Source organism: Symsagittifera roscoffensis, chromosome 2, assembly GCF_963678635.1.
Source record: "Symsagittifera roscoffensis chromosome 2, txSymRosc1.1, whole genome shotgun sequence".
Taxonomy (NCBI): Eukaryota; Metazoa; Xenacoelomorpha; order Acoela; family Convolutidae; genus Symsagittifera; species Symsagittifera roscoffensis.
In genome coordinates, this window is record NC_087063.1 from 21,771,578 (window position 1) to 21,791,631 (window position 20,054).

At 45.1% G+C, this 20,054-nt stretch overlaps 3 protein-coding genes across 4 annotated transcripts in view; 1 reads left to right on the forward strand and 2 right to left on the reverse strand.

The window, feature by feature from the left end:
- The window catches only part of LOC134839047 (putative peptidyl-prolyl cis-trans isomerase dodo), a 126,470-nt gene that overhangs the window by 53,034 nt on the left and 53,382 nt on the right, over window positions 1-20,054 (reverse strand). The gene's annotated exons all lie outside the window — the stretch shown is intronic.
- Window positions 1-20,054, reverse strand: part of LOC134839045 (dipeptidyl peptidase 3-like) — a 239,635-nt gene that overhangs the window by 48,855 nt on the left and 170,726 nt on the right. The window lies entirely within an intron of this gene.
- LOC134839044 (flap endonuclease GEN homolog 1-like) overlaps window positions 8,844-20,054 on the forward strand; it is an 81,891-nt gene continuing 70,680 nt past the window's right edge. The window contains exon 1 of the mRNA XM_063854443.1: window positions 8,844-8,861. The gene's annotated coding sequence lies outside the window, so the exon portion shown is untranslated. The remainder of the gene's footprint in view (window positions 8,862-20,054) is intronic.

Here is a 20,054-nt window from a genome sequence, read left to right on the forward strand (position 1 = left end):
AACTTTGCCAGGCAACTTAAGTTCAGCCCAGTCATCGGGGACGATCACCCGGCGATAAGCCAATTGACGGCCAGCTTGTGGTTTCGGAGCATGGAAGTGAAGATCACAAATTCCACCAGCAAGTCTAGAGGTCCGAGTAACGAGAGAAGAAATGTGGCCGAGACGGAAAAGCAATTAGAGTCAATGAAATATCGCTTGACGCAAGAGAATGGCTGGTGGCCATTTTTGACACCAAGGCTGGAGAACGCCACGAATAAGACAAGGGAGGAAGCACCACCCCTCGTGAAACAAGTCTGGAGGTTTCTGGAGAAACAACTGGAGCTGGCCGAAGTAAGAGACATGACGGTGGCTAGATTTGTCTCGGCCGCCAATGAAGTGACGATTGGAGGGTTCTGGAGAGAGCACGCCAAGGGTGAGCTGAGGACTAGGAGGGATCATGAGATTCTCAAGTTCTTGAGTCCTTGCTGGGAGAAGGAATTCATGGCAGGAATGTTCGGCACCACGGCGACTATCTTTGGAGCCTTCGTGCAGGAGATACTGGGCATGCCCATCAGCCTGCTCTTGGCTTTGTATCTGGTCTACCCCAGATACTTGTTCAACATGGGCCCAGCATACATGTTTAGTCGAGGAGTAGAAACACTTCGAGTTGATGGGTATCTGGCACTATTACTTTTGACCCATGGGGAATTGGTGTCGTTTCATCGATTGATGGAATATGGAGAGCCTCTGTCTATGGGGAGAGTCCACTCGAGCATTGAAACCTACTCCTACAAGTGTGCCGCAGGGTTGAAGACGTTGTTAGTGCAATACCTCATGATGCAGAATCGGCACATGACGGGTGAAGATGAGAATCCAACCTCGAGAGAAGAATGGAAGAAGATGAATAGAGGAATGCCTCTGTTGACGGACCTATGCCTGGCAATGAGGTCGGACCCTATGGGGATAATCCGGGGTCTAGAGGAGGTGGTGACCTGCATTTATGGTCCAGCAGTGACGTACGCATTCCCAGATCCCCTGGTGACAACGTATCGTCACTCTGTGACGCACTTGAGTCTTATCAGCATACTGGATGGGACGGCGCTCAATTGGTGTTAGCAGGAGGAGCTCAGAGCGCGAATGAGCAACACGGTACTCTTTGGAAAAGTGAAAGATGCCGAGCTGATAGTGTACAACTTCAGGGGGCAAATGCAATGTAGAATGGGAGGCAAGCGAGAGGGCCCCATCGAAACGTATCCCAAGTTTTGGAACTTGAACCCATTGACGGCAGACGGGCGAGAGATCTTGAGGATTCCTGCTTGGAAGGAATGCTTTGCACTAGTCAAGAGGGAGCTGGAGGCCATAATGGAGAAAGAAATCCTTCCAGCCGCCATGCCTGAGTTCCCGATAGTCAGGAGGATGACCCTGGGAATGAACAGTCCCTTGGTAGTTCCCTCCATAATGGCGAGGATGACGACGGAGGAAATGCAGAAGTATTTCACTGATGGCTGGGACCCCCTGTTCATCGGCTACACGGCGGCGGTCTACTTCCATACTAGCGAGGCGAAGATAAATTCGTGGACGACGCAAGCGAAAAAGATGAGAGGTTCGCAGCCCCCCGGATATGAGGTGCGGAAGGTCTTGAGAGCTCTTGAGCAGGAAGGACTAGAGAACATGCTACCAATATGGGATGATGGCAGGATGATCATGATAGAGGGGCACGTCGCATTGGTGGACGACATGAAATTTGCAACAAGAAAGTACAGGGCACCCTACGGCTTAGAACAGGTGGAAATGAGACAGGAGGGAAAAGAGTTAGATGCAGCAGGCCAGCTGCACGTAGCCCTAACGGAATACAAAAAATTGGACCCTGCGACACCATCACCACTGTCAGTGGACACGCCTGGAGACAAGAGGAGTGGACCTGTGGAGGACCGGTTCAAAAGAATTCTCTAGAGAAGGAGAAATGAGTCAGAAGAAGAGAGTATGGATGAAACTCTCAGTGAAGCCGGTGAGGACATGGAAGTGGGGAATACGCCTGAACCAGGACCATCAGGGGAGGAGCTCACCACTCAAGAGCTGTTGAAAGACTTGAGCGAGGAGAATTGGGCAGATACTGCCACTCCACCTCTGACTCCGTCCCCCCGGAAGAATCTGGAATTGCCATTGGCAAGTGAGACCTCCAATATGGGGATGATACTCTTGAGCTCGGAGGAAAGGGAAAAGAACACTTTCGAAGGGAACAGGGACATGTTCCTGGGGTCCCTGAAGGACGATGCTTGGCAGGAGTTCTTGGAAGAATTCAATCAAGAAGTGGGCAGCGAGACGACGCTGGACAAATTCAAGGAGGAACTGTGGGACACAGTCGTAAAGTTTGGAGAACCGCTTCTGATAGGAACGGGCCTGGATGAGAAGGCGAGAAAAGAGCTGCTGAGCAAGCTGGTAGAACTAAGGAATTCACGATCGAAGACTAGAGAAGAAAATGTGAGGACAGCTCTACTCTGAAACAAAAAACTGTAGATAAAATAGTTGATGATATAAAAAGAGATAAGGTTGGGACTGGTAATATGATTAAAAGTACTAATATCCTTAAGGCTCGAGCAGGGGGGAGGCAAGAGTTGGAAGGATTGGAGGTAGACAGAGTGGTCGAATCAGTGATGATAGCCACAACACCCTCAACCAGAGATGTGAAAACTCGCAAGAGGAAGAGAGAAGTGGAGGGATTGGGTAGTCCTTCAGTGGATGCTGTTTCGGAAGGAAACTTGAGAGAGACGGCGCCCATGGTTTTGGCTCGATGCAAGACGGCGGCATACAAGAGCAGCTCGGAGCTCAGAAGACCACTCGAAGTAGAGAGGGAAATAGAGGCTTCCACCAGTTCGACATCGGAGGAAGACTTCAAGCCTCAGAAGATAAACGTAAAGAGAGGTTCAACGAATGGACAGACATGGGAAGTGGATGTCGGCAAAGAATGGATCTCGAAGGCACACCAGGCCACGGGCAAGCGAGTGACGAGTGATCCATTGGAGAGGAACAAGACGAGGATCACCTCCCGGACGTGGTGGGTGGCCCTCGAGACATTGAAGGAAATGGAGGACTGCTTGAAGAAGTTGGACAGTGGAGTAGCTCGCAAGCGACGCAATTGGGCCACCCAGCAGAAGGCCGAGGTTAACAAAATAGAAATGGCGAATCAGCTGAAGAGGTCCTGGCAGAACTTGTTGAAGGACCATTTTGAAGAGGCAATAAGGACACCCTCATCAGCACCGCCATTGATGGCGAATCCCTTCGTTAGAACTGCAGGACAATTGATGTTCACCTGGAGTCTGGTGGGAATAGAGTTGGAGACATTGACCTCGTATGATAGGCTGAAGTTGGGAAGCAAGAAGCTAGATGTGTATCAAGCACTGATGCAACACGTGGCCAGGGACAATTCAGGCTTGAGCCTGGCTAGGAGGAAGGATGCCACATGTTTCTTGAGATGGATAATGTCAATGATGTCTGATAGTACCATATTGGCATGCCACCAGAGAGCAAGCGGAGGTAAAACCATGGAAAAAAAGAGTCTCAACGATCATCTTGAACGTGTATCAGAGTACAGGAATAGAAAAGGAAGATGGTTCCAGACTATCCCTAGAGAACCACAGAAAGCTAGACGAGGTACGGAGGTTTTATAATAAGAAGTTCGAAGAAGAGCATGATGTTCACCGTAACCTGGCCTCGTCAGAGCAGTACTCGAGACTCAGCGAGAAGGGGGAATACCAATACGTGTCGGGAGTGATGGGAATAGCCTACAATCCCTTCTTAGACTCAGAAACTGGAGGCGCTCAGCGGAGCTACTGAAGTTTTGGACAGAAAGAATAATGGAAATAGACGCGGTGGAGAAAGAGGGGCCGAGCCTGGGCCTGATTCTTGAGAAAACACCAGAGGTGGTAAGCACACCGCGCTCGAACAAGAGAGTTGAAGTGAACATGGGCGATGGAAATGGCTTGTTAATCACGAACTTGGGGGTGGTATGGAAGCTACTAAGACCCTCCTGGTGTCCACATCCCCACGCGAGTCTGATCGAGGAAACCACCGAGCAAGTGAGGTTAGCACCAACGGAAGATGAAGATCTGGCAAAGTTGAGTGTGTTGCACAAGCTAATCCCACCTCAGATACAGGAGTCAGGCGAAAAGACGAGCAAGCTCGGGTCAGCAAAGAAGATGGAGCCGGGTAGCTGTCTGGATTCGACGTGTGGGAACGGAGAGCACAGCTGCGATGGACGGTCATGTGTCAGGATACTGTCCTTTCAAAAAGAAGACCTGGTCACTTGGTTTGAAGACATCACGGAAAGGGAGAAAAGTGAAGAAGTGCAAATATTTGCGGAGTGTTACGCGAGAACTACAGTGAATATAGCGACAGCTCTCGGATTCTTCTCGAGAATGTGTAGTCTGCAGTCACTGGAGAGGCTAGAGTCTGAACACCATTTAGAAGAATCATGGCCAAGTAGAAGAAGAATCATGACAAGAAGAATCATTTAGAAGAATCATGACAAGTAGAATCATGGCCTGGGGTGTTGCAGGTGACTCAAAAACACATCCGGAGCTGGAAAGTTGGTCTTGAGGCAGAAATGGGGTTTCCCATGAGCGAAGCTTATGGCCTGCCATTGAACGCAAAATCCTTGATAGGGTCAATGATGGCCAACCTGTGCGGAAGCCACTACCCACTGCACATAGCGATGGTGGAAGCATCCAGCCAAAGAGTACTGGTGGACAAGGCCTTCTCAGTACCCAAGTGCGTGAGGTTGGCTCGGATATCGCATCACTCGCACAAGCTGTTGAGAAAAATCAGAGGAACAGTACCAAGAGAATTGAGAGATGACTTGAGTGAAATCTGGGGAGAAGAACTTTTGAAGTTGGAGAGTGAGAACACAAGCGATCACGAGAGACAAAACGTGATTGGAAAACCTGGGGGAGGTGCTCCAAACATGGAAGATAGCGACACGATGCATGAAAAAATGATAGAGCTTGAGCCTCTCTTGGAAGCCTCGGGAGAGCGTAACCTCAGGAGCATTGAGATCACCCATGGAGAATGCCCATGCCACTGTTTGGCACAAACGGTGTGGTATCCAGATCACAAGAACCTTTGCCGGGTGTGTGATATGGAAAAAATTCGGTCGATCGGACTACCGGATCACCGGCAGAAGGTGACGCTCTTAGTAGTGAGTACGATGTTGGCTCTGAGATGGATAGAAGAGAATATAACGAAGTATCGGGAAGCAACGACGCCAACGGCTGAGTCAATATACGCGATAGACTACAGCAGGAGACTCGAGTTGTTTGAGACTGCGTGCAAAGTATTCGCCATACCAACGGAAGTCAGACACGTATGGAGCCGTTTGAGGTACTTTCCATGGTTTCGGGCGACGCTGACGTCTTGGTTGTACATGACAACGAAAGATCACATGAGGAAGCATCAAAAGGAGTATCGACAGTTCCAGGCCGAGATTGGGCCGGAAGCTTTCAAGAGACCCCTGTTGACCCACCGAAATGCGATCACGACAGGATGGAAGAGAGTGGGTAAGATGTCTAGAGACAATACCAAAGCGAGGGAATCGATACTAGAGGAGGACCTGGCGAAGAACGTGAGCTTGAGCCTGCACAACTCCTTTTGTTTGAACCGGGAATCTAGGGTGAAGGCACTACCCAACCAGGCAAAGAGGTTGCAGGAGCAAAGAGAATGGATGCGATCCTATGAACAGCTGAAGGCTTGGGAGGAGATCGTGATTAGCTCCGATGATGAAGAAGAACTGTTGAGACAGTTTGCCGTATCTAGTACTTCAGGGTGCGGCACCTCCAAGGCGAAGCGTGCGAGATGAGTGGATGGTTCGAATGGATCTTGAGTCTTGAGAGGGAAGGGGGGCTTGAGTGTGGATCCGGGTGAAACCTGGATTCACGAAAAAGAAATTTTAACGAATCAAATATTGTTATTAATATACTATATTTACTATATAAATGAAAATGCTGCATGACAATTTCCTGATTGAATGGGATAAAATAAATTTTAAATGATTGGCTTAAAAAGCGAGAATTCAAGGGTGCAGGTGTGTGCAGATTTTGATTGCTGTTTAGCGATAGTGTGAAAATTTTACATGGCCGTGAATTTTGGGGTGTAGATAAGCTTGAGTCTGCTGCAAACTTCTGTAAATGACCACTGGCACTGTACCTTGAGCAACACTCGGTTTTCGGGGACTCACTGGCAGAAGACAGCACGCGATGAGGACATCGATCTCGAGTCCGGGGAGTATGTGCCAGTCGGTCATATTTGGAAGTTTGACCTTGAGAGAAGCAAAAAGCACTTGATTTTGGAGTGAAATTTAATTTTTCAAAAATTCGAATGGAGCCTGTCATGCACGATTTTCTCGCGATAACTGAAAGTCAAAAAAGAGAAGTAAGAACAATCCAGTGACAATCGCGGGAAAGTTGCAAGATAAATCAGTAGGAAATTGCTATTCGCAATTTCCGACACGATAATAATCTAGAGTAGAGCTGTCCCATTCGAAACAGAGACAAGTGTATTCCCACGAACTGGATTATTGTGACTTGACTGGAGTGTTATTCTAAACTGGACTAGAGTGAACCTTCGGTGGAAAGGTGGACAGCTTGAGTGTCCCAATGGTTCACGAGAAACTACAGTCTAGAGTACAAACTTGTTCTTGTTGTTAAAACTGACAAACATTAAACTCATTTTAGTTACATTATTTAACTCTCGAGTTGATTACCGAATTGATTACTCCCAATTCTTGAGCGTGCTACAATGTGAGTACCAATTTAAATTTCTAGAGTGTGTTTTATAATTTTTATGTTGAGGTAAGGCGAGTTTTAGGTTGATCCATCTGAAATGGATCAAAGTTCCACTGTCTAATAAAAAGTAATATAACGGATTGTTCCGACCCGGTTTTTAATGGCGTTCATGTATTTTGGGTATCTAGAGACCTAAGTATGGGGACGTTCTTAATTCTAGAGTGGGGGGATATTTTAGTAGTAGCCTTTAAGCTGTAACGGATCGTAGTCTCATGTCACAAACGAACCGAATTGGCTCCGACTGATTTGAGGTAGAAAAACACAAGAGATAGTGTCCCTGACTCTTGAGCCAATGGTTATAGGGCCTATTTTTCTTAAGCCTCATGTGTGACTGCAGTAGACGAATGTTACATAGTGTTTTTATGGCGCTCCTGGGTGTTTACGACATCAAGACTACGGAGTCGAACCCACTTGAGACAGCTTCGGGCTGAATGCCCATTCTAGAGTACCGGCGGTGCGGTTCGACAGGAACGTGCAAACCTTCCGGTTGTACCGTGATAGCTTTTTAAGAAAACTCGAGAAAACTTCCTGGTACGCTCTCCGAACGAGGCATAGCTAACCGAGTAAAGGGGGGCAACTAGGGGGACAAAAACACGAGCAAAAAGACAAAAAGCAAAACAAAAACCAAAAAAGAATAGAAAAAGGAACAAAAACCATAAAACGAAAAAAGACAGTGACTTTGACACCAGATTAGTTGGATCAAACCTTTATATTAATTAAATAGTATACCCATACTGTTTTACAAGTTCGATCGTTTCGATCAACCTAGTAATTTAACCCAGTAACCTTAATAAAGAGCCCGAGTGTGGGGCGTTGTCAAGGGTTTTCAGATAGCTTGGAACTTAGCTGGACAACAAGGAGACTTGACTGGAAGAGGTGACCAGCAGAGTGGGAAAGTGGTTCAGGAGCACTTGAGCTGAACCAATAGCAGACTCGACTGAAAAAGGTGACCGGCCGAGTGGGAAAGTGGTTAAAACTGACAAACATTAAACTCATTTTAGTTACATTATTTAACTCTCGAGTTGATTACCGAATTGATTACTCCCAATTCTTGAGCGTGCTACAATGTGAGTACCAATTTAAATTTCTAGAGTGTGTTTTATAATTGTTATGTTGAGGTAAGGCGAGTTTTAGGTTGATCCATCTGAAATTGATCAAAGTTCCACTGTCTAATAAAAAGTAATATAACGGATTGTTCCGACCCGGTTTTTAATGGCGTTCATGTATTTTGGGTATCTAGAGACCTAAGTATGGGGACGTTCTTAATTCTAGAGTGGGGGGATATTTTAGTAGTAGCCTTTAAGCTGTAACGGGTCGTAGTCTCATGTCACAAACGAACCGAATTGGCTCCGACTGATTTGAGGTAGAAAAACACAAGAGATAGTGTCCCTGACTCTTGAGCCAATGGTTATAGGGCCTATTTTTCTTAAGCCTCACGTGTGACTGCAGTAGACGAATGTTACACATAAATTCAGGTTGGTGAACATGCCAATTACAACGGTACTCTTTTAGAAGTATCGACTTGCTAAACCACTTAAAACCTACTAGAATTACTCCAAAACATACTTGAAGCACTTCAACTTCGAGTAAGCAGAGAAGAAAAAGCTTTAAAAAATCTTCGTTAGGTTTATTATTCAGTTATCTACAAAATTATCAAAAATGCAAATCTATTGGCTTATATATTGCACAAAAACAACTATACTACAGAATAAGCGTTCATCGCTTCAAAAAAACTATTTAGAACTTTGCAATGGTAGAAATTGGACTACTTCAAAATGATGAGTGCCCAAAACAAATATGCCAGGGAAATAAACCAGAAAAACCAAGCAAAATTTCAAAATTTGCTTATCACTTTATTATGGAGACATGGTGCATTTTTCGAGACCAAGTTATTGTCTAAACATCCCACGAGTCGGTCATACGAAAGAAGTTTTAGTTGTTTTTAGTTCAACTGGAATTTATGAAAACTTCGGATTGACCCCATCATGCTCGAAGTCTGGCGATAACTGAAACGGTTACCATTGTTGCGATAAACTTATTAAATAGGTTCATATCATTGTGCGAGGTGGACGAAGAATTTCGATGAAAGGTATGTTACTGATGTTCTTAACACTCTAGATGAACAGGATCAATTTCGTCTTTCAGGCGCCTTGGGGCTTTTGATAGCGCCAACAACCGCCCAATATCCATTCTCGGCAAGTCTGCAAATGCATGGTCAGCTCGTAAATGTCTAACGAAAACATCTCTTTGAAAAAACCAACCTACTCCTGTATTCATCTTTAAATCGCTCTCTGGTGATCAGCTTGCTGTAGAAGAACGGCAGGGAAAGGTTGTTCCAGAAACAGAGCTTCAAATAAGAAATCTCAGATTTCTGCACAACAATACCGACGTTGAGAAAATTTTGTGACTCGATTAGTATTACTGGTTGGAATGCAAGAAGTTTTATCAGTATCCAAGAGATTTATGATAAAAAGTAGATTTCAAACGTTTTCGCAACTATGTGCATAGTCAGGATTGTGCCAGTCGGTCATATTTGGAAGTTTGACCTCGAGCAATACGAACATAGTAATTTTGGGGTGAAATGGAATTTTTCAAAAATTCGAATTGAGCCTGTCATGCTCAACTTTCTCGCGACACCTGAAAATCTCAGAAATACAAGATCAGAACAACCGAATTACAATCGCGGGAAAGTAATCGATAAAGCAGCGGAAAATTGCTATTCGCAATTTCCAGACATAAGAATCACAACAGAGTAGAGCTGTCTTATCCTGAAAGAGGAGACAGAACAATTGCGAAAGAGGAAGACATTAATTCGAAGTGGACCAGAGTGAACCTTCGGTGGAAAGGTGGACAACCGAGGTCTCCCAATGATCCAGTGTGACATTCGACCAGAATGTGAAAAATGCAATCTCTGCAGAATTCGAATTTTTAGCAGCGAGCCTTCCGTATTGATGATTATTAAGAATTAAGAACGTTATTGGAACGATTAGCCAAACGGTGAGGGCTAGAATATTCTGGTATTTTAAAATTTTAAAAATTCGAAGTGATGACGTAACATTTCTGAGAAACGTCAGAAACGGCCATTTTGGCAAAGAAGTAAAAGAAAAACACAACAACATTAGTTGCGCGGACGAGAAGTACGAAAATTGCGAGAAAAAACAATAGCCGATTGCAGAAATAGCAGTGAACACTCCGAGTTGCAACTATTGTGTCGCTACAATAGTTGCAGGGCCGTTGCAGACAACGGTGAAGGGTGGAGGACAGCCTTCCGGATTAAGAGGAAGTCAAGATTAGCGAGCTTGATTCAGTGGATTCGAGAATCCGGAAGGGTTTCGGGACTGAAATTTTTAGCCTGTTATATAAACTTTTAGCTTCTTGTCATGTCCTGATTTGAATTTAATTAACATCTAGATTCATTTTGATAAGGATGAGAAGCTAGGCTTGGGGGAAAGGGTTGATCCATCTTCGATGGAGATGAAGATTTTTATCTACTGAACAAAAACAATAGTAATATAATCAATAGTAGTAGCCCTGTTTTTAGGAGTGACCTCGTGGTCTGGGGATACTGAGACCCAGCCATGAGCTCACTATTTCTGCATGTAATCTAGTTAATTTGAGTGTTTTGACCGAAGCCGGAAGCAGCAACGTTTTTGTCGACCCGATGTTAGAAAAGACCACCGAAAGTACTGGCTTGGTAGAGACGGTGAAAAGCATGCAAAGCTCTGTTTAGACGTTAGCCAGTCGTCTTAAGACTTAGTTTTGTTTTCCGTCGATATGTATCTTCCGGGCGAATGTTACACAGCCCCAAAACTTATTTTCTCAAGTGAAAACTCATTTCACTTGCTGGAATTCGTTAATTACAAACTTCTTGAGTTAAAATTTATTTTCCTTTAATGCTAGAGTTGCTGATTAATTTAGTTACTCCAATTCTCGAGTGTGCTGGTATGTGAGTACCCAATTTAGTTTTCTTGAGTGTGTTTTGTAATTATTATGTTGAGGTAAGGAGAGTTTTAAGTTGATCCATCTGAAATGGATCAAAGTTCCACTGTCTAATAAAAAGTAACTATACGGACTGTTCCGACCCTGTCTTTGACGGCGTTCGTGTATTTTGGGTATTTTGAGACCTAAGGATGGGGACGTTCATATTTTCTAGTCTAGAGTGGGGTGGGGGGTATTTTGGTAGTGTCCTTTAAGCTGTTACGAGGGTTCTAGTGTCATGTCGCAAGTGAACCGAATTGGCTCCGACCGTTCGAGGTAGAAAAACACAAGAGATAGTGTGCCTGGCTCTTGAGCCAACGATTATAGGGGCTATTTCTTTAACCTCATTTGTGACTTAAGTAGGCGACTGTTACATAGTATTTTTATGGCGCTCCCGGGTGTTTTTACGACATCATGACTACGGCGTCGAACCCACTAGACACAGCTCCGGGCTACATGCCCATTCTAGAGTACCGGTGGTACGGTTCAGCGGGAACGTGTAAAACTTCCGCTCGTACCGTGATAGCTTTTTAAGAAAACTCGAGAAAACTTCATGGTACGCTCTCCGGACGAGGCCTAGCTAATCGAGTAAGGGGGGGGGGGTTGGGGAACTAGGGGGACAAAAACAAGGAGCAAAAAAGAAAAAAAAAGCGAAACAAAAACCGAAAAATAAAAGAAAAAGGAACAAAAACCATAAAACAAAAAAGGACAGTGACTTTGACACCAGATTAGTTGGATCAAACCTTTGTATTAATTAAAAAGTATACCCATACTGTTTTCATAAGACCGATCGTTTTGATCAATTCAGCAATTTAAAAAAGTGCCCGAGTGTGGGGCATTGTCAAGGGTTTTCAGATAGCTTGCAAGTTAGCTGGACTACTAGGAGACTTGACTGGAAAAATTGACCAGCCAAGTAGGAAAGTGGTTCACAGAAAAGGAACCCGACAAGTGCTGGACACGACAAGGAGACATCCAAGACCGACGGGACCGAACAGAGAAGGCACACAGGGGTGTTTTGTTTGGTCAATCAACGGACCACTGGGAGACTTGACTGGAACAGGTGACCAGTCAAGTGGAAAAGTGTTGCGCTGGTGAGAGGTGCTGGACGAGCCAAGGAAACAACCAGCACGGAATCAAAACTACCAAAGGAGGACACACAGGAGTGTTCTGGTTGGTTAATCGGGTATCGTTAGAATCCACATTACATTATAGGGGATAGGTGTAAAATTGGATAAGCGGAACCCCAATGTTTTGAGGAACGTTTTTACTTGAGCAGAGCTTGGAAACAAGTTCTACGGTTTTATCTCAAGAGGTTTAGCTTAAGGTAATTTTCGGCTTAAGAGGGGGACTAATTAGGGGGGAGGTTAGAAGGAGGGCAGATTAGGTTAGAGGTTGGCGGTTGCAAATTGTAAAAAGGGGGACACGTTATAGTAACTAATCAATCGATATCGTCGATTTAGTTACATTATAATCTTACACGCGTGATTTGCAGAAAGAGGATATCCAAACTTAAGATCGAATTAAGCTAGGTACCCTGGTCGGATCGGTTGGGGGGAACGGAAATAGACAGTTTTTGTAACCCGGAAGGAAAATACCCCATAAGAACGTTAGTGGGGGGGGGGGGGAAGAAAACGCGTGACAATCAGGTACCAGACATTTTTTTAACAAAAGGATGACATTGGTCACCTTTGAATTTTAGGTGGGTTCATCTTGCTGTTTTCATTGTTTTTTCTTGATTAAGTTTTTACGTTTTCGGTACCAACTTTATCGGTTTTGAACGGACAGGTGATTACAAGACACCTGCGAACAAGTTGGATTTCAACTTGCATCAGAATAATAAAAAGTAGATAAATACAATGGGGTTAGAAATTGAAACTTTTGGCCTGTGAGGTTGGGTTTTGGGGAAATTTTTATACTAGAGCTCGCATATTTTTCACGAATTGAAAGATTTTAACTTAAGAGAATTAGGAATACTTTTTAAAATTTTTATCCTTAGAATAGAATTTTGTAAATATAAATATTGTAAATAAGAAAATTGTAAATAAGAAACATGAGGCGAAGTAGGGTACCGATAGCAGAAAAAATAGTTCTAGAGTCAAAGACAAATCATAACTCCGTCGGTCCAAAAAGTAATGAGAAATAACTTTTCAGTGAGCATGGTCAACACGAGAAGCGCAAATGAGAGCAGAACGAAAGTAAGCGCTGAGGAAGGTCGAACAGTACATGCTACAGAAATTGATCTTGAGACACCAGATCAGAGTGTTGATGAGGTGGAAAGGAAAACAACGGAATCAACACCGATGCCGAATGTGGAAGAACAAGAAAAGAAGACGATAGAATTCTCGCTGATTGACATTGTAGACGATACAACGAGCAACACGCCGGAAACGATAAAGGATGGCTCTCAAACGAAAAGAACGTCGTTCACAGAGAGGATTGCAATGATGGTCGGAATGAAACCAAGAGAGAAGGAGGAAATAACACCAACGACCGAGGTAGGCAAGACATTTGGAACGGTTCCTGCAATAACAACAACAGACAGTCGAGACGATGATCAGGTCGATTTTCCATGAGCCAACAGTTAAAAATGGGACAACAGCTAACCAAGAGAAAACAACTTTTCTTGATTTGGGCGACTTGATGGCGAAGTTGGAACAAATCGACAAAAAACTGAAGTGCAGTGAAGAGGATCGACAAATGCTAAAAAAAGGAGATACGATACAATAAAAGCAAAAGTCTGGACAATTGCTTCAATCTGGCTAAGGCAGCTGAAGCGAGGCTAGAGCAAATGTCAGACAAGGTGGAGGCTACCGACAAGGAGAGAGAGAAAAATATCAAAAAAGACATGCACGAAATGAAGCAACGGTATGGCACTGTGAACAGTAAGTTAGGGAGTCTGGAGACGAGAATAGACACAATGAGCAGAGACCAGGCTGAGAGACCATATGCCATTCAGTCCAAAATGGATGCTATATTGAGAAACTCTACATCACAAGACAAGCTGGTAACAGATCGAACGCAAGGCAACAGATTCGATTTCGTGGAACCACAACGGAACAAGCGAGAGTCCGCTCCGTTGCCGTTACCCCGGGGTACAGCGAGCATAGGACCAGCGGGGCCACGACAATTATGAAGAGTGGAACCTCAAATACGACCAATGGTTCAGGGGAGTCCACAAGGAGCAACAATGTGGGACCTGATGCCATGACGTGGGCTAGCACATGGGAAATGATGAATAGGACATTGGAAGCGTTCGCTACAAGGAACACTGACTCGAGTGAAAGAGGAGTTGGCGAATCCAGGAAAACCTTCAATAAGCCAAAAGAATTTACGGACGACTCAGATGGATGCATCGACACATGGGTAGAAGTCATGAGACTACGTTTGGAACAAGAAAACTTGAATGACGAGAGACAGGCCTGCGCAGCGAAACTCAGCAAATTAGAAGGCACAGCGTTAAAATAAGTAGTTGCAAAGAAGGAAGAGGAACGTGATACTGCAGACACAATCTTCGAGATATTGTTGAACCGATTCGGATCGGGAATGAAGGGTCACCAAGCTATGATGAGATTCGAAAGGAGAAGACAGAGGACGACGAATCAATCGATTGGTTCCTGGATGATCTTGAGAGCTTGAGAAGAAGGAGTGATCCTGAAGAATCAACAAACAGAAGGAACTTCAGCATCACCTCGAATTTTATCGATGGGGTTAAAAGTGACGACTTGAGAACAATGTTGGCAACGTACTATACACTGTCGAAAGATAAAGCACCGACTCCCGAAGAGATGAGGTAAAGTTCAAGGGAGTACATGTTGATGAATTCAAAGAAGTACTCGTACTCAGAGAATAGGAACATGCAAGGGGGGAGTCAACCACAGAGGTCGTCATGGTACAAGCCTAGAGATGATATGGACAAACGCAGGTCATGCACAAATTGCGGATCAGCGGAACATCTGGTGGCGGATTGCACGACCTACAAGCAAGGCATGAAGAGTCTGGGATAAGCGCCGGATGAGAAATATATGAGCCAGATGGAAGAACATGAGTTCTACAGTGGCCTGATCATCAAGATAGGTGCGAGATGTTTCTTCTGCAATCAAGAGGGAAACTTCAGGATGGACTTTCCGTTGTTTTGGGAAGCAGTGAAGAACCAAAGTCACCCCAAACACAAGCTAGCGCTGGCTGCGGTACAGAACACGAGGAACAGGCAAGCCGAGTTTGACACAAAAAACTCAGAGGCACCGGGTGCGGAACTACCGACAAAAACGGTGAAGGCTGTAGCGCAAGTCAAGAATGTCATAGAAGCTGAGACCAGGAATTCCCTAGAAATAAACTATGAGAAAGCAGCTGCGGAGGCCATCAACAAAGTGAAACAAGACCTAGCAACGAAAGAGATCGAGCAACGACTAAAACAGGAGATCGAAAGGCAGAAGTTAAATGAGACATTAAGTAGGTCAGTGCCAATGCCAGAAGCCGAAGTGGGAGCAACAAAGAGTGGAAATTGCAACACTCTAAAAATGGTGACTGGAAAGCCATTCGCCATTACAAAAATCGGAGCCAGAATAATGTCAACAATCACTGTGGGCGGCCACGAAGTAACGAGAAACCTGAGTGAACCAAGCGATCAAACGACAAGGCACATTGATGTGTGCGCAGATTACTTAAGTGCAATAAGTCCGCAGACAACTTCTAGAGCCTACAAGAGGTGATAGCAAGTCAGTCCGCGTCGAGAATAGGTACACGGAAGCCTATGGTCCACATGAGATGATGGTAAATATAGATGGAATAAACATCTACACGAAGACTATGATAACATATGACGAAGACATAGCTGGTCAGATCTACGTGGGCAGGGAAGAACTGAAAGTGAGATCGATTGGACACTGTGCCATGTTGGAAGAAGATGCAATGCATATCGGTACAGAAGCGGACGTATCGGCACACGTGCTTGACGTAAATGGCAAGAGGACTCAGTTACGCGGGTTACTGGACACGAGAGCGGTCTTGAGCGTTATACCAATCGAAACTTGAGAGCGAATGGGCTTCAACAAAGACGATTTGATAGACTCGTGAATTCGGTTGTCAGCTGCAAACAAAGGGGCACTGCGGGTACTAAGCAGGACACCAATAATAGCCCTAAACTTGGGGGAACGCAACCTGTGGATGAGCTTTCTTGTAATGAAAACCTAGATGAGTCTGACCAATTCATTTTAGGCAGAGACTTCATCCGAAATTTTGTCTTAACATTTGATCTAAACAATGCGATGTTCAGGATTCGGAATCCGGAAAGGAAGTACGTAATTCAACCGGTAAATTTAATTATTGCGAAAGAGAACAAAGCACCGGTATTCTTGAGTAGGAGGGTGAGACTGAAAGCAAACGAAGCGGCAATTGTAAGCTTGCGAATGAAAAGTTATAATGAACTAAGTGACAACAAGCAAGTATGCATAGTCCCAAATCCAAATAGTCAAAGTGCTGCTGTTTTAGGAAGATCCTTCTCGATAACCAAGAACGGCCTCTGCGTCAGTGTCTTGTTGAATACTCTTGATATACCCATCACGATCCAGAGGGGAAGGAAACTGGGGGGATACACTTGACCCGTGAAAACTCGATATGAAAAGACTAAAAATGTAACGAGAACTAAGACGCCGACACTAGAGGATCACATCAAACGACTAGACGAGGTGTTCGCCTGCATGAAGAGATCGGGTCTAAAATGCAAACCATCGAAGTGCGAAATACTCAAGGACTCGATAAAGTACCTGGGGAGAATGGTGGATAGACATGGCATCAGACCAGACCCAGATGCAGTAGAGCGGTTCTGACGTGGAAATCGCTTAAAACGGAACATCAGTTGATGAGCTTCCTGGGTTTTGCGAATTACTGAGGGAGTTCATCAAGGGCTATGCGGCCGAGGTGTACCCGATGCAACAACTAATGAGGCACAAAGGCAAGAAGTTCACGTGGAACAACGCGGCGGAAGAATCATTCCAGAGAGTAAAGAAGGAACTGTGTGAAGCACCGGTGCTAGGGATGCCAACGGAAAAGGGAATAAACATGCTGGACACGGATGCGTCGGTAGTAGCGATTTCTGATATTCTCCATCAAGAGCAGGAATGTAATGGGAAGACAGTCTTGAGACCAATAGCATACGGAATAAAGTCTCGAGTGATACGGAGATGAAGTACGGGGCGCTCAAAGCAGAGATGTTCGCGGTGGTTACCTTTGTCGAAAAATACAGGGCATACTTAGGTAGCGAGCCGTTCAAGCTACGAGTCCACAACAGGGCACTCAGCTGGTTGAAAACGTACTCAATGGATCAGAGCTACATAGGGAGATCAATATTTCGCCTGAATGGATACAACATGATAATTGAGCATAGGACGAGAGACAAACATCAAAATGCCGATAGCTTGAGTAAGAAGACGGAGTTCTACGAGAGACCGGAACAGAGGGAAGCAGAAAGGCCAGAAATCAAAGATGGCTTCTTCTTCATGGATAAAGAAACGTATGATAGTCTTTCACTCACGAGATGGCTCGACAAGTTTGGCAAACCTATGGAAGATCACCCGAATTACCAAAGGAGCGTCCAGAGAAAACAATCATGAAAAAAACCCAAAGGATGCCAATGAAGATAATGCTAAAGTCAAAAATTGTGAGGGAGACACTCAAGGCAAAAGGCTATGATCTCAACCAAGTAGAAACGGGAAGAGCAGAGATAGATGAACACTTGAGCAGGTTACTCGAGAAACTGGCAGACGATAAACCCGAGGTAGAAGAAAAGGGTAAAGAGGAACTAGAGGTCACGATATTGAGAAGGAATGATGCGGATGGTAGCGAGGACACCTTGAAAGAAAAGAAACCTGATGGGAAAGAAGTTGTGCAGTCATTGGTTGAGACATACTTGGGCGGACTATGGTTAGGAAGAGGAAGGTGGCATTCAAGGAGGAGGCTGAACACCTCGGACTGAGTCAAGAGTCCGGGGAGTGGCCCATTGCAGAGGAAGATGTTGAAGAAGAAAATTTGTCCGGGGAGTGTGAAGAATGGGATGAAGACTCAGAAAAGAGCAGCGATGACCAAGATAGTCTAAGCATGATATTGGCAGAAGAGAAGATGAGGCACCGCGACAGGGAACTACAGACGGATCCCTCCTCAGGAACGTACAATTTGGATCAGAAGGAGGTGCGCGGAGGTGAAGAACTTGAGAAAATTGCAGCATCAAGAAAACAGTTCAGGGAGCTATCATGCAACTTGAATGTCAGAACAAACCTGGTGCCAGAAGATGACAGGAAGGTCTTGAGGAGGATAGTTTGCGTCAAACTGAAAGATGACATCCACAGTCCCGGAGAAATGAATGGTCAAATAATGGCACTGAAGGAACACGTCAAGGCGAGATATAGGCTGTCGGATCTGATACGAGCACAAAAGAATGACAAGATGACAAGCAACCTCTCCAGATGGATCCGGGCGGGAGCCAAAGAGAAAGGGGATCTGGAAGAAGACAGCTACAAGATCTTGAGCCAGTTCTACAAAGAGAGAAAAGATTTACTCTATCACACAGCTGATGGGGTGGTAGCATGCAGGAGAAACGATGAGGAGAAGATACTACACAAGCATAACCTCATCATACCACCACAAGTGTACCAGACGGAGGTGTTATTGAGATCGCACGATCAAATGGGGCATCAGGGGATAGACAAAGTGCAACAGAGAATACTACACAGGTTTGATTGGCCGGGATTAAGGAAGGCCTGCGAGAGATGGGTGAACGCATGTCCGGCATGTCTACACGTGAAAGACCCAAGGAAGATGAAGTTCCCGCTCATGTCCATTGAGAGCTCGGAATTCAACGAGGTTGTGCAGATAGACCATCAGAAGATCTGCGTGACAGAGTCGGGATATAACCAGATACTGGTCATAATAGACCACTTTACGAAGTTGGCGGAAGCGTTGCCCTGTCAAACAGCCTCAGTGGAGGAGACTTTGTGACCACTTGATAACACATTGGGTATCACGATATGGTTGTCCGATGACATTTCAGTCGGACAACGGGAAAGCCTTCGTGGGTGACCTGACAAAAGAATTGATGAAGAGGTCACACATTGCTCAAGCGCACTCAACGACTTACCATCCTCAGATTAATGGGTTAGTGGAGAGACAGAACAGAACGTTGGTGAAGATGCTGAGGGTATATTACTCGAGATACATGACAGACTGGGATAAATATCTGCCGAAAGTGGTCGGGGCGGACAACAGCACGCAACACTCGACAACAGGAATCAGTCCCTTCATGATGTTAACGGGCAGGGAGAGAGCAATGCCCCTAACGTTCTTTTACCCAGAATACGAAGGGAAAAAGACGTCGCCTCAAGCTTATGTGAAGGAAGCGGTCAAGAGACAACAGGAAATAAACGAGCTCTGCAGGATTAACACGGCGCAAGCACAAATTAGGCAGCGGAAGAATTATGATGAGAAGATACTAAACCGCATGCAGTGGGCCAATACGTATGGGTGTTCCAGAGTGTTATACCTCCCAAGGGGACGAACAATGTACTCAAGAAATGGCGAGGACCGTTCATGATCACGGAAATACACCAGCAGGGACGGTTCTACCACTTGAGTACGGGGCGAGCAGCGCATTATGAAAATTTTAAACCTCATGTCCCATCTCCGGAGGACTGGTGCGTACCGCAGAATATGGAGGGACTAGAGTACCTATTGGTAGAGCCAGCATGCGAAGTGAACGAAAAAGAATGATGGCAACGAGGACGTGAGCATGGACGATAATGAAAAGATAGAAGCGGACTCAGATGCAGAATCCTTAGTGGAAGAAGACTGGAATGATCGGAAACAGACTTGCCGATAACAGCAGAAACAAGGAGTGGCAGCCGCAAACGGACAGGCATGAGGTACAATAGGTACGGGAATAATTTCTTGATTGATAAGATACAGCCTGATGAGCTAGGCGAGGAGTTACTGAGTGTGGGTGAGTTGGTAGCGGACGACGAATGGCAAATAATCAACGACAGCGAACACTATTTGCAAGAGCACTACTCCACATCAGAGCAAGAAATAGATCTGGAGCAGAGCGAGATAGAGAGGAAGGAAAACACAAACTTGAGAATACTAGAGTGGATGCGCGATGTCAAGAGTAAAGGAGATGAAGAGCAAAGCATCCAGCAGGTCGACGTGTCAGCAGAAAAACACGTGAAAACGAAAGATCCCCTCTTCGGTTGGACAGCAACCGACAGGCACCTCGAG